We start from the raw sequence: 14,793 nt of genomic DNA on the forward strand, positions 1-14,793 counted from the left end.
GAAACTGGCCAGTTTAGTTTTTACTGTTAAAACTGAGTGAAGTTGCAATAAAATAAAATAAAAAAGCATACATGGTTTAAAAATAAATTTCAGTTTTAATAATCTAAACTTTTAAACAGATGTAAGGTCAATATTGGTTGTAATGCTAGTTATCAGAGAAATGTATATATTTCTAACAGTGAATTATTTCCCTCACCCCAGGTACATTTTTCATGATGTAAGGATGATTAGAGATATACAACTCTGGCACAAATATAGATGCAGACCTCAGAAAATGAATAACAAATAAATATTACTAAAAACAAGACAAGCCATGCAATCAGCTTCTGTTTAGGAAAGTGTGGTCTGAACTCTTCTAGCCAAAATGGTTAGCAAGGACAACATCAGGATCCATTTCCTTTGCCTGCCTTTGAAATCAGGTTTAAACTGTTACATTTGACTTATCAGCTGAAACTATCCTGACTCTATTTCTGTGAAAATTTGGTGTTCAGGAAAGCGAGAGACTAGGTTTAACCGAAGCCAACACATTTAGTGTGCAGGTGCTCTGCAAATACACTACTGAGATGTCACACCCTGTACTACAATTGTGCTTGGCCTCAAACTGAGGCCACCAATAATGTTGAATTGTGATGATTTTGCATTGTGAGCAAAGTGAGAGTTAGAAGGAGACCAAACTCAGAAGGTAAATTTTCTGAGGTGACAAAGTCGGTACACCCAACAGCATACCATCAATCTCTAGCTTTAGGGTGCCTAGGTGACTTAGAAGCACAAATCCCACTGTTAGTCAATAGTATGTATCCTCTAAAGCAGTGTTTCCCAAACTTGGGACAACGCTTGTGTAGGGAAAGCCCCTGGCGGGCCAGGACGGTTTGTTTACCTGCCATGTCTGCAGGTCCGGCCAATCGCGGCTCCCACTGGCTGCGGTTCTCTGCTCTGGGCCAATGGGAGCTGCTGGAATATAATACAGCTTATTCTTGTATGGCATGGGGAATGAGCTATACTGGTATAAGCACTTTTATAATGATATAACTGCATCCATACTAGGGCTTTTACCAATATATAGCTCTTTTGATAAAAATCCCCACCCCCTAAACAAAATAATTATATTGGTGAAAGTTTTATGTGTAGACCAGGCTTCAGGCATTTTTGAAAATCCCATTCTTAACAGCATAGACCATAACAATGCCAATAATTGTTTCTTCATCCATAAAAACAAAGACAACATTTACTACACAGAGTTGTCATAAGGATTATTTAACATTTGTGAAGTGTTTTGAAGAAAAAGAAAAAATGCAAGGTATTTTCATATTCCTGGTTTATGTGCCATAAAATTTGGAGAGAATCTCACATGAATTATGTACATCATGTAAGTGTAACTTGCAATATGGACTGTTTACTGCTTGATATGCGAAACCAAACAAAAGCTTATGTATACTGGACAACATTTATTTTGTGCAGTGTTGTTGTAGCCATGTTGGTTCCAAGATATTACAGAGCTCTGTGTAAGCTTGTTTCTCTCACCAACTGAAGTTGGTCCAACAAAACATATTACCTCATCCATCTTGTTCCTCTAACGTTTATTTCAGTAAAAAATGAGAGAAAATAAAACTGATTTATTCCTTAAATGTGTGGCAATTTTGATTAAGTAACTAATGGGTGCAGGTGCTGATTCTAGTCTTTCCTTCTTAAGGGAAACACTCACTAGCATTATTTATAGACAAACAAAGACCGCACTTTAAGATGTCAAGGATCCTGACAACATATCACAATTGCCAAAAATATTTCTAGCGCACAAGAGTAATAAAATTTGTATCAAAGCACACTTGCCTTCACTGTAGCAGATAAAATTTGTCATTGCAGAGGAAAAATGTTAGACATATGATAAAGAGGCCAACACTAAACTGCTTTAGGCTAACTGCAAAGTGGCACCTTTTGCAAAACTGTTCAAAAGAGTTTAAGAGCTCTTCATGATGTAGAAACCTTGGTCTTTAAATATTTGTATAAAATAGTCCTGGTGAGTGCTCACCTGCTGTCAGGGAACTCTAGAATTCAACTCTTTCCACTAATTATTTAACACATTCTCCAGCCATCCTCTTCAACTCATAAAATTCTAATAAGAGGAAGGTAATTCTTGCTCTGTTAGCCCCTCTAAAAAGTATGGGCTGTTGTTCCTTTGGACCAATTTCAAATATGGGCAGGTATTTTATTGAGGAATCTCATGAAACCACAGTGACAATGAAATGTAAGCATTTAGTCTGTACCCTGGTTGGAAACTGGACAAGGTACAGAAGCTAACATCTCTATTGTAGTGAAAGAGTCATAGGAACTTTAGGCTTCTTTGGGCAGAGACCATGTCTTCTTATGTTTGGAAAGCATCTAACATTGTGGATGCTACTGCAATACAAATAAATGCAATAACTGCCACAAGTGGCAAGAACACTGGTTTTCAGTCCCATCCAAGAGGCAGCATGAAGACCCTTTTAGCACCATGCCAAGGCATTAATAAGTACTGACTCTGAGGGGGAAGTATGCTGTTCCAGCTACTCAATCATCATCTCCACTTGCTGCAACACCTGGATTTTCCCTGCAAGAACTAACCAGGCCCAAATTTGGATCAATCACTTTATGAGATCAGACAAGATCATAGAAACAGGTGATGAGGCTACAGGCAAAATATACACTTCTCCAATAACAACAATGGAGTAGTCAGACTCAGAGGGCTTGTCTCCACTTACTGGGATCAATATGTGGAGATCAATCCACCAGGGAACAATTCACTGAGTCTAAATCGACCACTGATCGCTCTCCCGTTGACTCTGGTACTCCACCGGAACAAGAAGCATAAGGTAAGTTGATGGAAGACTTTCTCCTGTTGACCCAGCGCGGTGCAGACACCGCAAAAAGTCGACTAAGGTACGTCGACTCCAGCTACATTATTCACGTAGCTGGAGTTGTGTAACTTAGGTCGACTTAGTCCCATAGTGTAGACCTGCCCAGAGAAATGTACATATTACCTACAGCCTTACCATCTCGATCTGTGATCTTGTTAGATGACCAGTTGATCCAAAATTGGGCGTGGTAAGCGGGGACAGCATGTATCTTAACTTTGTATTTCCTGGTTTTCAGGGGGGTTAAATTACATTACCTTCCATGCCCACCCGAGATCCCAGCTCAGATGGGCCAGGAAAGTGGCCCCCCACCAGATCTCAGCACACACATGGGAAAGGAGAATGTGGGACTGATAGGGTCACCCACTCTCCCTGCAATCTATCCCCATGTCCCCCCAAGTGTCTCATATGCTTCTCCCACTCCCCCAATTCCCATCCCCTACCCCTGACCTGAGGCCCCCCAACCATACCACCCATCCCCATAATCCCCCCATCCCTCACCACAGCCGCAATCCCCTCTCCTCTATTCTCCCTCAATCCCCCAATCCCTCCTAGCAAGCATTCATATCTGTAATTATTCTTTTGGAAAACAGTTTGAGCACCTTCTGAATTATCTGCCATGCTCAAACTACACATTCTCAAAATAAAACCTTCCTTGACAGAGGCAGATATTAGCAAAATGCCCATATTTCATTTTCTGCTAAGGGTAAGTTTCAAACTTACAGTACCTGGGAGTGGGTCAGGTTTCCTGGCCAAAGCATATCGCCACGAGCCACTAAGCTCCCATGGAAACTAGCTGGCTGAAAATTCATCTTGGCTAGTGTCTGATTTACACCCCAGCCTGTAACTAGCCCCTTTCAAGTGACCTCGTTAGCATGCCAGACCCCAAGGATCCACACAGTTCCCCAGGCACAGGTCCATGGCCTTCATGACTTGGAAACTGAGTCTTTGGGCACCAGCAATCCTCCTTCTTGGCTCCCTGAAGCAAGTCCAGTCAAGCCAGACTGCCAGAGAAGGCTTAGTTTTCACTCAAGACACAATGCTCTCAGTAAGATTTGCACTGACACCAGGCAACCTTTTCAAAAGAAGGTAACAATTTATTAATCACCTGACATAGAGAATCTGAAAATCCTTCAGTTAGCATAGAGAAGCCAAGGGTAAGATGGAGTTCAGACTGGCAAAGATCACGGATCCCTTCAGCCATGATGCTGTAGCCATCATCTTTGCTTCCTCTCCATTTCTTTGTGCCAGTCCCAGGTCAGAGCCATGTGTCTCTGAGGGATGTCTACACTGCCATTAAACACTCACAGCTGGCCCACGTCATCTGACTCTGGCTCACAGGATTCAGGATGTGGGGCTGCAAAACTGCAATACAGACATTCAAGCCTGGGCTCTAGGGGTATGTCTACACAGCAACTAGACACATGCGGTGGCCATGCCAGACAACTTGGGCTTGCGGGGCTTGGGCTGCAGGGACATTTCATTGTTGTGTAGACTTCCACAATCAGGCTGAAGCCTTGGCTCTAGGACCCTACATGCTGCACCAATGAGGCATTTTAAGTGTAGACTTTCCCTGAAGCATGCATATGGACAGAGAAGGGGGTGCAGAGACACATGAGCATGGGGAGCTGGCTGACGCAGGGTGGAAGGGTGACTGAGTGGGGATGCAGGGACATATAGGGACAGATGTGCATGACTGAATGAGAGAAGCTAGAGGTCAGCCAGGGTCTGCAGGGGGGGAAGCTCCCTAACAATCCCTCCCCCTCCAAAGAAACCTCCTGTTCCATACTTCTCCTACCCACACACAACAACCCTCCAGGTTCGTTCACATGCTCTTTCACAGCAATTACTTCCCTCTCCCTCAGCTCCTCCGTTACCCGACTCCCCCAAGCCTTTGCACTGCTTCTGAGGGGTGCGGAAATACATGTCTGTATTGTAATTTAAATGAATTATTACTTAAAGTTCTGAATTAATATGCCTAGTAAGGAATCCATTTGTCAAAAAAACATTTCCTGGATCATTTTTGTTGTCTGTATTGTTACAGACATGCTGACTGGTATTTTGAAATAAATTACCAAAATAATTAAAACCGGTGTGATTACATTGTGTTATTTTGCTAAATATGCAGAATTTTGCAGAATTTTAAAATATTGTACATAGATTTTTTTAATTTTTTGGCACAGAATTCCCCCAGGAGTAACTGTAGCAATAACAAGGAAATCTCCTCCTAATACATCAAAACACCAAAAAGATACTTCATCCATTAGTCTTTGATTATACAGCTATTTCTTATATTGAAATAATGTACACTTCATGTGCCTATATATAAGTTTATTGTATACATTTTACATCTCACTACGACAATATTCAGTACTAAAAAAGATTTATTGTTCTCTTGTCTAATTTTACAGACAGAAAAGATATACAATGGGACCTGCACTCAGCATATGGCAACATACTAGTGCTATGTTCACTTTAACTTTTGCCCTGCTCAGAAAAGTTATTGGTAACTTTTCATATAGTTTTTCTCCCGTCCCTTCTCACTTTCACAGGATACTTAGCATTACTGCTTATCTGTAATCCTACTCAAAAAAATTAAATAAACAAAAAAACAAACATGGTCCACAACAAATAAGAGCTTCACAATTTTACAAGTTTCAATAAAATTTTAGTTGGGAGTATTTCCTATACTTATTCTGCAGATCAGGAAATGTTCCTACATCTGGTGAATGAATGCGTCTTCAGCTGCATTGAAATAAAACTGAATAGGGCAATCAGAGACACAGAAGAAGTTGTAATTTTAGCCTCTTGAAGCAACTGCACTGGTAAAATTGAGTTTTCCCTTAAAATGCCAAGTGGATTCTTCCTTCCAATAACAAATAAAAGATTCTACCTCCCACCCCACCCTAACCTCCTTAGTTTTTCTATAAGATCTGTGTACTGTACCCTGTTCTGTGGAGATAAAACATGAACAACTAGTTCTCTCCATACTCGTCCTTTAGGTACTCAAAACATTTAAGTTATTTTTTTGTTTTTAATAATCACACACAAATGCACACAAACTTTGTGCAGAGTCTTAACACTAAATTTCTTGAGGGGTGACAGTAGGCAGGGAGAATGACTGTTGGAAGCATGTAACTACAGATGGTGGGGAAAAAATCTTAGAGATGATGAAATTGAAGGTTCCGCTGCTTCCAGTGATTTTTTAGGGTTCTTCACCTAGCTGTTTAAAGCAGGAAGAATAGCCACAGGGCCACCCCCTCTCACCAATGAACCAATGGTTTCAAGTGTTGACAGTCAGCAAGTCTTTCAAAAAAAAAAACCCTCTACATTAAATGTACGCAGGAAAGTAAGACTGGCAACATAGATACTTTTAAAACATGAGAAGAAATATCTAGTGCACAAGTTCAACAGTTTTTGACTGAAATAACTAAGATGATGAGAAATAAGCAATGAGGAGCACCATTGCGTTGATGTTTTAATAAGCAAGGGGACAAGGGAAAGAGAACTAAATACAACTTTTTAAGAAAAATTGTAGCATGATGCTTCCACCAATATTAGTACTTCAGTGATAAATACACTATAGTTAACTGGAATACCTTATTTACACATTTCTCCTGAAGACTACAGTTCCTAATCCAACAACTCAGTAACAGTTTCATAAATAAGCAAAACATCAATTAGGACTTCAAAACAAAGAGTCTTTCTGCAGATGGAAACCAAAAGAAAAAATAAAACTAATAGTGGAATGTGCAGCAAACAGTTTCATTTTGTAAAAGAACTATGACAGAGGGCAATAGCTTTATCGTTCCATGAATGGGGAAAAAAGAACATAAGCACTTTTAACTGGAAAGGGTTCCATACAGATAGAATTTTGTTTTGTTTGCTGAAACATCTTTTTGAGAAGATTAAGAATTAGGCTCTATGGAAACTGAAATTTCTTATACACCTCTACCCCGATATAACGCGACCCGGTATAACACGAATTTGGATATAACGCGGTAAAGCAGAGCTCCAGGGGGATGGGGCTGAACGCTCTAGCGGATCAAAGGAAGTTCGATAAAATACAGTTTCACCTATAACACAGTAAGATTTTTTGGCTCCTGCGAACAGCGTTATATTGGGGTAGAGGTATATTTCAGTTCAAGATAACTTCAGTGACCATAGTCAGGGAAACTCAATTGATAAGACCAACTGTAATCTCAAACTTGGCCAGAAAGCAACTCACTGCTCTAGGTGCTATGCTAGCTTAATTTACTCCCTGGAAACGCTCATGAGCGAGCTATCTGCAGTACACTGCCAAACCACACAAAGTTATTATAAACGTGCTGCAAGACTGATTGTGTTCAGATAAGACAATCCAATTGGTTTCCCTCTGCTATACATGTTAGATTCAAGCTTCAGTTAGAGGCCAGTAGTTTGTATCTCTTCAGCATGCCAAGGCCATTTATATGGGAGAGAAGAATTAAGATGAGTAATTAGTAACATAGGAAGCATAACACGAGATGGTGCCATTTTAGACCAGGTGGATGAAGTCTTAACTCAATTTCATTAGTCAGCTTTTTTATTTTTTTAATGCAAGTAATGTTTAGCATAAAAGTTTGGTAACACCAAATATATAGGGTAGGAAGCAGATATGGGTCTAAAAATCAAGGAGCCAAGAAACATGATGCTTTGTTTTCCTGTAACTAGTTTAAAAGGTAAACTTATCATTGTTTTTCAAAGCCAGAACAGTTAAGCTGGACAATTTTAGAATGCAAGACTGTCTATACTACAGAAAGTGCAGTGACTCACATCTGCAATTAAAAGCACTTGTCCGACTAGTGTGGATTCAGCTGAGTTCAACAGGTGCAGCAAAGCATGCCAGACACTTGACAGATTGAGAAGGGGCAACTGCATTTAACACCAGTGTCAATCAGCAGTTTCTGTAGTGTAGACACAGCCCAAGAATCTGCATGAAAGTTTTATCTGTTCCACCGTAAGTGGAATCAAAGCATACAAACCTAATTGTAAGTTTAATCAGTTAGTCACAATAGAATCTAGCAAAAAGAAATTGTTATAGTACAGACAAAAGTAAAACAAAAATTCCAAATGTAACACTTTGCACCAGAAGAAATGCTGTCAAGACAAGCCAGACACTCACCACTTTACTATTAAGAACTCAGATTCAGAACAGCAATTCACCTGTTGTCAAATATTTGTGATTCTGGACCCTGAAGTGTTAGCTCTAGAGTGGAAGAAAGGGTGAAAGATCAGTTAAGTTTACATTAGACTTGAAAATATGTTTGCTACTACACCCCTTCCCCTGAAAAGAGAGAGGAAAAAAAGATCCAAGGAGAGATGGTGGCCTCAAGAACAAAAGCAGTGCTCAAGGAAAATGAGGTGTCAAACTGGCCAGTATGCTAAGGGCTTGTCTTCTCATACAGCACTACAGCAGCGCAGCTGTACATTGTGCCCTGTACAGAGGTGCAGCTGCACTGCAGTAGCGCTGTATACAAAGATGCTATTACGCCGATGGGAGTTTCTCCCATTGGCATAGTTAATCTCACCTCCCCAAGAGGTGGTAGATATGTTAGCAGAAGCTCTCCTGTCAACACAGTGCTGTCTGCATAGGGGTTAGGTAGGTATAGCTCTGTTACTCAGGAGTATGGATTTTTCCAACCCCTAAGCAATGTAGATATACTGATATAGGTCTGCAGTATAGACCTGGCCTAACACATGCACTGACAAAAGTTTCAACATAAACAGAGTTCCAAGAAAAAGTGACACTGAAAGTTATGAAAGAATTATTACTATTGATCTGGGTGCCTATACTTTAGATTAACATTTTATTAAACCCATCACCACCATTCTCCTAAGAGCATCCATGGCTCAGCAATATTATAGTTGATTTAGGCTGTCAAATCCTCAGGGTTTTCTCTTCTCCATTTTGTAGTTACATGCTGTCTCCTCATATACAGTGGAGCCATTCAGAAGTAGGCTTCTTATTTATTTTTAAACCATTCTTTCATCGTTTTCTGTACATGCTGCTGCTTCATCTTAACAGAGGCAGGGCAGATTTCAGTGAGAAAAGGACAAGTGACATATTTTCTGCTTTTCAATAATAAGAAACAAAAAATCCTTATCTTAATTCATTGCACTAGTGATGGGGGAGGGACAGAGTCTTAATTTTATTGTGTACAATATTTACTGCCAAGGGCTAATAAGGCCAGCTTATGCAAAGCACTCTGAGATTCTTTTATGTAAGATGCTATTAATGTAGCATTTTGCATTTCTAGATTTTCTTCTTTTTAACACCTTCTGAATGTCCACATACAATTTGATCAACTGATACAGCTGGACACTTCAGAGACTTTAGTTTAGCTTGACAGACTCAGCGAGTATATCCCCTCCCTTGCGCTCCCTTTCTCTCCTCTCCTATTTGCTTCCATGGGTCAGAGGCACAGGGCTTTTCAGACACTTACAAAAACACAAACAAAAGCAACATCCCAGAGCATAGCCCTTCCAATGCAGTGATCCTGCTTGTGCGCGCACACACCCCTTCCCGAAATCCCAACGGAAATCAAGGGGCCAGGCCTTCACAGGGTGACGAGATGTCCCGATTCTATAGGGACAGTCTTGATTGGGGGCTTTGTCCTATATAGGCCTCTATTACCCCTCCCCCATCCTGATTTCTCACACTTGCCATCTGGTCACCTTGGGCCTCCCCCAGCCACACCGCCGAGGAGCTGAAAACGGAAGAGCTGAAGGGAGACAAGGCTCTCGCGGCTGCTAATGGTCCCCGCTCTCCAGCTCCAGCGCGGACCTTTCACACACCCATCACAGCCCGCGGCCGCAGGGCTGGGGCTGAGCCTCAACCCACCGCCAGCGAAGTCCGCCGGGAGGAAGCGGCCTGCGGGGGTCCCAGGCTGGGCGGAGCCGCGCTCCCCGAGGCAGCGCCAGGGGCAATGCCCGGCAGCGGCCGAGGGGTGGGAGGAGGAAGGAGAGAGGCTAGAGACCCGAGCGGCTGCAGCCGCCGCTGAGCGCCAGCCCCGCGCCATGTGCATGTGCATCCCGGGCGCACACACCGGGAAGACTGTCAAGATGTCAACTTCCAGGGGAAGTGACCGCCCCCCCCGGTGAAAATTCCCACCCATCCCCAGCAGCAAGGGGGGGAGCGGCTGTCTCGGGGCGGTGTGCCGGGGAGAGCGCACGGAGCTAGGATGCTGTGGGAAAGACGCCCACTGAGCGGGGCCAGGGCAGGAGATAAGGGCGCGCCAAGGAGGCTGCGGCTGGGGAAAGGGGTGGCTGGCAAAGGGCTCCAGCCAGGAGCGGGAGGAGGAGTTGCCCGGGGAAGGGCAGCGCTCGGCAGACGCTCACACGACACCGGTCGAGAGGCAGCCCCAGCCAAGGCCCCAGCTGTGCACCGCACAGACAGCAGCAATGTCCCGAATCCCCCCCCCACCAACCCCCTGCAGCCAGAGCAGCACTAACCTGCTGCCGCCTCCGGATTAGCTGGAGCTGCTGCTGCCCGGCTCAGCTCCGGCCCCTTGGCCACCGCCACCTCCTCCTCCAGCAGCGACTGCTCTGCTCAGCGCCTGCCCTGGGTGCTGGCACCGCTGCTGCTCCCCGGGAGGCGGGGCGGGGATAGGATCGGGGCGGCCGGCTGGGTCCCTTTCAATGAGTGCGGCAGATGCTGCCGTCTCCGCTGCTCCTCTCCCGGCTGCCGCTACTTCCTGTGCAACGATGGTTCAGTTCCTCCCGGGCCGCTGGGGGCAGGCGAGCTGGGCTCGGGGGGGAGGTCGGGGCAGGTGCGGGGCTCTAGCTCTCGCCCTAGACCAGTAATGCAACGCTGCTGCTGCTGCTGCCGCTGCCGCTGCCGCCCAGCCCAGCCCTCCCTCTCCCACCGGGGGCACGAACCCGGCTCGCAGCCCCTCCCCAGCCTCACGCGCCCTTCTGCAGCCTGCCTGCCCCGCCTTCGCCTCACGCCTCTGTCCTGGAGCGGGGGAGCTACAGGAGCCCGGCTGCTTCACTCCCCCTCCCCCGGGAGGGCGAAGGGGACACGGTCGCAGACCCGCTGGCTGGCTGGGAAACTCGCAGCGGAATGGATTTGCGGCAGGATGCATTGAAGTCCCTGGCTCCGGGGCTGAATGGGTGTGACTGATTTACCCTCCTCGTTTTTCGAGGTCTCATTCATTCACCTCCCTTGCAGAGTGTGCTAGCCCCAGGCATGGACCCAGTAGCAGCTGCACCTTTCTGCAATGCTTACTTTGTAATGAAAGAGGTGCTGTGGCTCAAGCAATTGTTGTTGTTTTTTACTTTCATAAGTGACAGGGCAAGCCCAGAGGTGCCGGGTTTCTAGGACTATGAACTGCCAAGCCTAGAGGTGCTGGAGCTCAGCCCTGGCACGCCCTGGCACAAATTAAGCACTGTCTCTCTGCTATTTCTCATTAAGAAATAAATCGTTTTAGACTCACCTCAGTTACCCACACAAACCCGGTGTCTGCTCATGTTTTATTATGAGGTTGGGGTTTTTTTGGCTCTCTTAATAACTAAGTTGAAAATAAAATGATGTATTTTAATATATATCTGTAGCCCATATCATTCAAAGTGACCAGCTGTTTTCCTTTGATTGTGTCCCACGTTCTATTTGCTGTGTTGTTCTAAACTTGTTTGCCCCGAGGTATTAAAGGGATGGGGCAACGGCAGGGAGGTAATATCTTTTATTGGACCAACTTAATGAAAGAGAGATGCTTTCCTGCTTACACAGAGTTCTTCTTCAGATCTGGGAAAGGACCCAGTCACCCATACCTGAAGAAGAGCTCTGTGCAAAGCTTGTCTCTTCCACCAACAGAAGTTGGTCCAACAAAAGATATTACCTCACCCACCTTGACTCTCCCACATTCTCTCTCCCACCATTTTTCTCCATGTAATGACCAACATTTGAACCGTGGCATGTTGCATTTAGGACCTGATCCAAAACCCATTGAAATCAAGGGCTCTCTCTACACTGTCTTCAATGGCCTTTGGATGAAGCCCTTAAAAAGCCCATACACACAGGTCTGTTTGAAAATCAGGATTATAAACAAAGGGGGGGGGCATTTAGAGAAATATGGAGATGACATCATGAGGACTTCTTAATATATGCTTAATAACATAGTAACCTATAGGTGCCACTGAAATAAAAATAGTAATAATAAAGGTATAATTCTGTATCTTAATGTAAGTTCACGAAAACAAAGCCATTCAAGTGTAGGGTTGAAGATCCATGTACGTTACAGCTTCCTGTGATCCACGCACCACTAAATTCCATGGCAGTTCTGCATGGGGTGAGCAGGATCAAGCCTGTGGTATTTTATTTTTAAACAAATGTATGCCTTGGATTGACAACATTTGTATTATTATTTTATTTTTAGTATGTGGCTCTAAAGTACTTAAGATGTTTAAAAAAAGAAAGGATAACACTTTTAAAAATGGTGTCTAAAGTTATTCTTTGAAGTTTATATTTATGCACCACATAAGTGTTGATTTTCAAAGATGCTAAGTACTTGCAGCTCCCGTAGACTTCATTGGGAATTGCTTGCGCTCTGTACCTCTGAATATCAGCCCACTTATTTAGGGAATCCGGGGGCAGTCAGGAAGGAGGAGGGGTTGGATGGGGCAGCAGGAGGCAGTCGGGGCAGGGGTTCCGGGGACAGTCAGGGGCAGGGAGAAGGGGTAGTTGGATGGGGCAGGAGTCCCAGAGGGGCCGTCAAGGAACAGAGGGCTTGGATGGGGCAGGAGTCCGGGGGGGGCAAATAGGTGGTGGAGGCCGGGCCACGACCCCTCCCCTAACCAGCCCTTCATACAATTTACGAAACCCGACGTGGCACTCAGGCCAAAAAGTTTGCCCACCCCTGCCCTAGTTTTTATATTATGGGAACAAGTAAATAACTTTTCCTTATTCACTTTCTCCACACGACTCATGATTTTATATACCTCTATCATATCCCCCCTTAATCTCCTCTTTTCCAAGATGAAAAGTCCTAGCCTCTTTAACTCTCCTCATATGGGACCTGTTCCAAACCCCTAATCATTTTAGTTGCCCTTCTCTGAACCTTTTCTAATACTAGTATAGCTTTTTTGAGATGAAGAGACCACATCTGTATGCAGTATTCAAAATGTGGGCATACCATGGACTTATATAAGGGCAATAAGATAGATACTCTCTCTCTTATTCTATATTCCTTTTTGAATGATTCATAATATCCTGTTTGTTTTTTTGACTGCTGCTGCATGCTACGTGGACATCTTCAGAGAACTATCCACGATGACTCCAAGATCTCTTTCCTGATTAGTTGTAGCTAAATTAGTCCCCAATGTATTGTATGTATAGTTGGGGTTATTTTTTCCGATGTGCATTTCTTTACATTTATCCACATTAAATTTAATTTGCCATTTTGTTGACCAATCACTTAGTTTTGTGAGATCTTGTTGAAATTCTTCACAGTCTGCTTTGGTATTAACTATCCGGAGCAGTTCAGTATCATCTGCAAACTTTGCCACCTCACTGTTTACCCCTTTCTCCAGATCATTTATGAATAAGTTGAATAGGATTGGTCCTAGGACTGATCCTTGGGGAACACCACTAGTTACCCCTCTCCATTCTGAAAATGTACCGTTTATTCCTACCCTAGTTGCCTAGATCACATCAAGAGCCATTTAAGGCCCCAAATGCTCAGAACTGGAATGAGGCAAATGTGATTTAAAGCTGACCTACCTCCAAATAAGACACTTCTGGACCTTTCCACTGTCTGAGCAAAAAACATTTGACATACATCAAAGTTGCTGAAATCCATTTATCAGCCATCTAAGCAACTCCAGACAGGCATTTGTTGGCATGCAGGAGAGGAAATGTTGTCTTGCATTGATCCTAGTATTTGTTGTTAGTCTGACTGAATATGAGACTATTCTTAGGAAATGTGAACTATCTCCCCCCTGGAAACCCACCTTTTCAACTGTAGTGAGGACCCAGCTCACTTTGTTTAATTAAGCTTGAGTCCAACATAACCTATACACTGAAATTATCTGAGTCTGGCTTCTCACATACAGTGAAACCCCGCTATAATGCGATGTTTGGGGTCCAAAAAATTTCATCGCGATAAATGCTGGGTCGCGGTATGGCGGGGTTTCAAGCCAGTCAGTTTAAGTCAGTGGTCTCCAACACGGTGCATTGATGTGCGCTGCCTAGTGTCTAGTGCCCCTAGTGCCTAGTGCCCAGGAGGGGAGAGAAGCAGTGACCCCGCGCCTGCCAGAGACAGAGAGCACCAGCGCCTGCAGCCCCAGAGAAGCCAGAGAGAAGCCACAGCCCCGCGCCTGCCAGGGACAGAGAGCACCGGTTCCCTCAGCCTCAGAGTTCTCTGTTCCCGGCCGGTGCAGGGCCACGGCTCCTCTTGAAGCCAGAGAGAAGCCACGGCCCCGCGCCTGCCGGGGACAGAGAGCACTGGCGCCCGCAGCCTCAGAGTTCGCTGTCCCTAGCAGGCGTGGGGCCGCAGCTTCTCTCCCTTGCCATGGTGTTGGGGACCACTGGTATTAGGCCTTAAAGGGGAGCCAACTTATGATCGCGTTTTATGCAATTTCGCGTTATGGCAGGGCACATTATTGCGAGGTTTGACAGTAGTTAGTTAAAAAGTCACAGGGGGACAATTTTCTGTTATTTCTCCAAGATACAAAGCCCAGTCTGAGTCATGTTTGACTCACAAGCCCTCCTCAATTGCAATTAAGCATAGTTGGGCCTCTCGATTGAAAGGGGCCAAGCAGGGGTGACAGAACTGGGAGGGCAGGGGGAATTAGTGCCACAATATTTCCAGCGTGGGGACTCCATCTCTGCATAAACTGACACACACCGGACTGCCAGGGGAACAGGGAGTGAGGCGCAGATGTGAGA

General features: G+C 44.6%; 1 protein-coding gene across 3 annotated transcripts in view; it reads right to left on the reverse strand.

Moving 5' to 3' along the window:
• The window catches only part of AGPAT3 (1-acylglycerol-3-phosphate O-acyltransferase 3), a 129,038-nt gene extending 118,344 nt beyond the window's left edge, over positions 1-10,694 (reverse strand). Inside the window, exons 1-2 of one of the 3 annotated variants that reach the window (XM_030576684.1) lie at positions 10,362-10,694; positions 8,032-8,115 (exon numbers count right to left, since the gene is read on the reverse strand). The gene's annotated coding sequence lies outside the window, so the exon portion shown is untranslated. Of the gene's footprint in view, positions 1-8,031; positions 8,116-9,584; positions 9,688-10,361 lie in introns of those variants that run through there. The other 2 variants (XM_030576685.1, XM_030576686.1) reach the window with 2 other exon arrangements.
• Positions 10,695-14,793: the final 4,099 nt, after the last annotated feature.

The sequence above is a fragment of the Gopherus evgoodei genome, chromosome 1, assembly GCF_007399415.2.
Source record: "Gopherus evgoodei ecotype Sinaloan lineage chromosome 1, rGopEvg1_v1.p, whole genome shotgun sequence".
NCBI lineage: Eukaryota > Metazoa > Chordata > Testudines > Testudinidae > Gopherus > Gopherus evgoodei.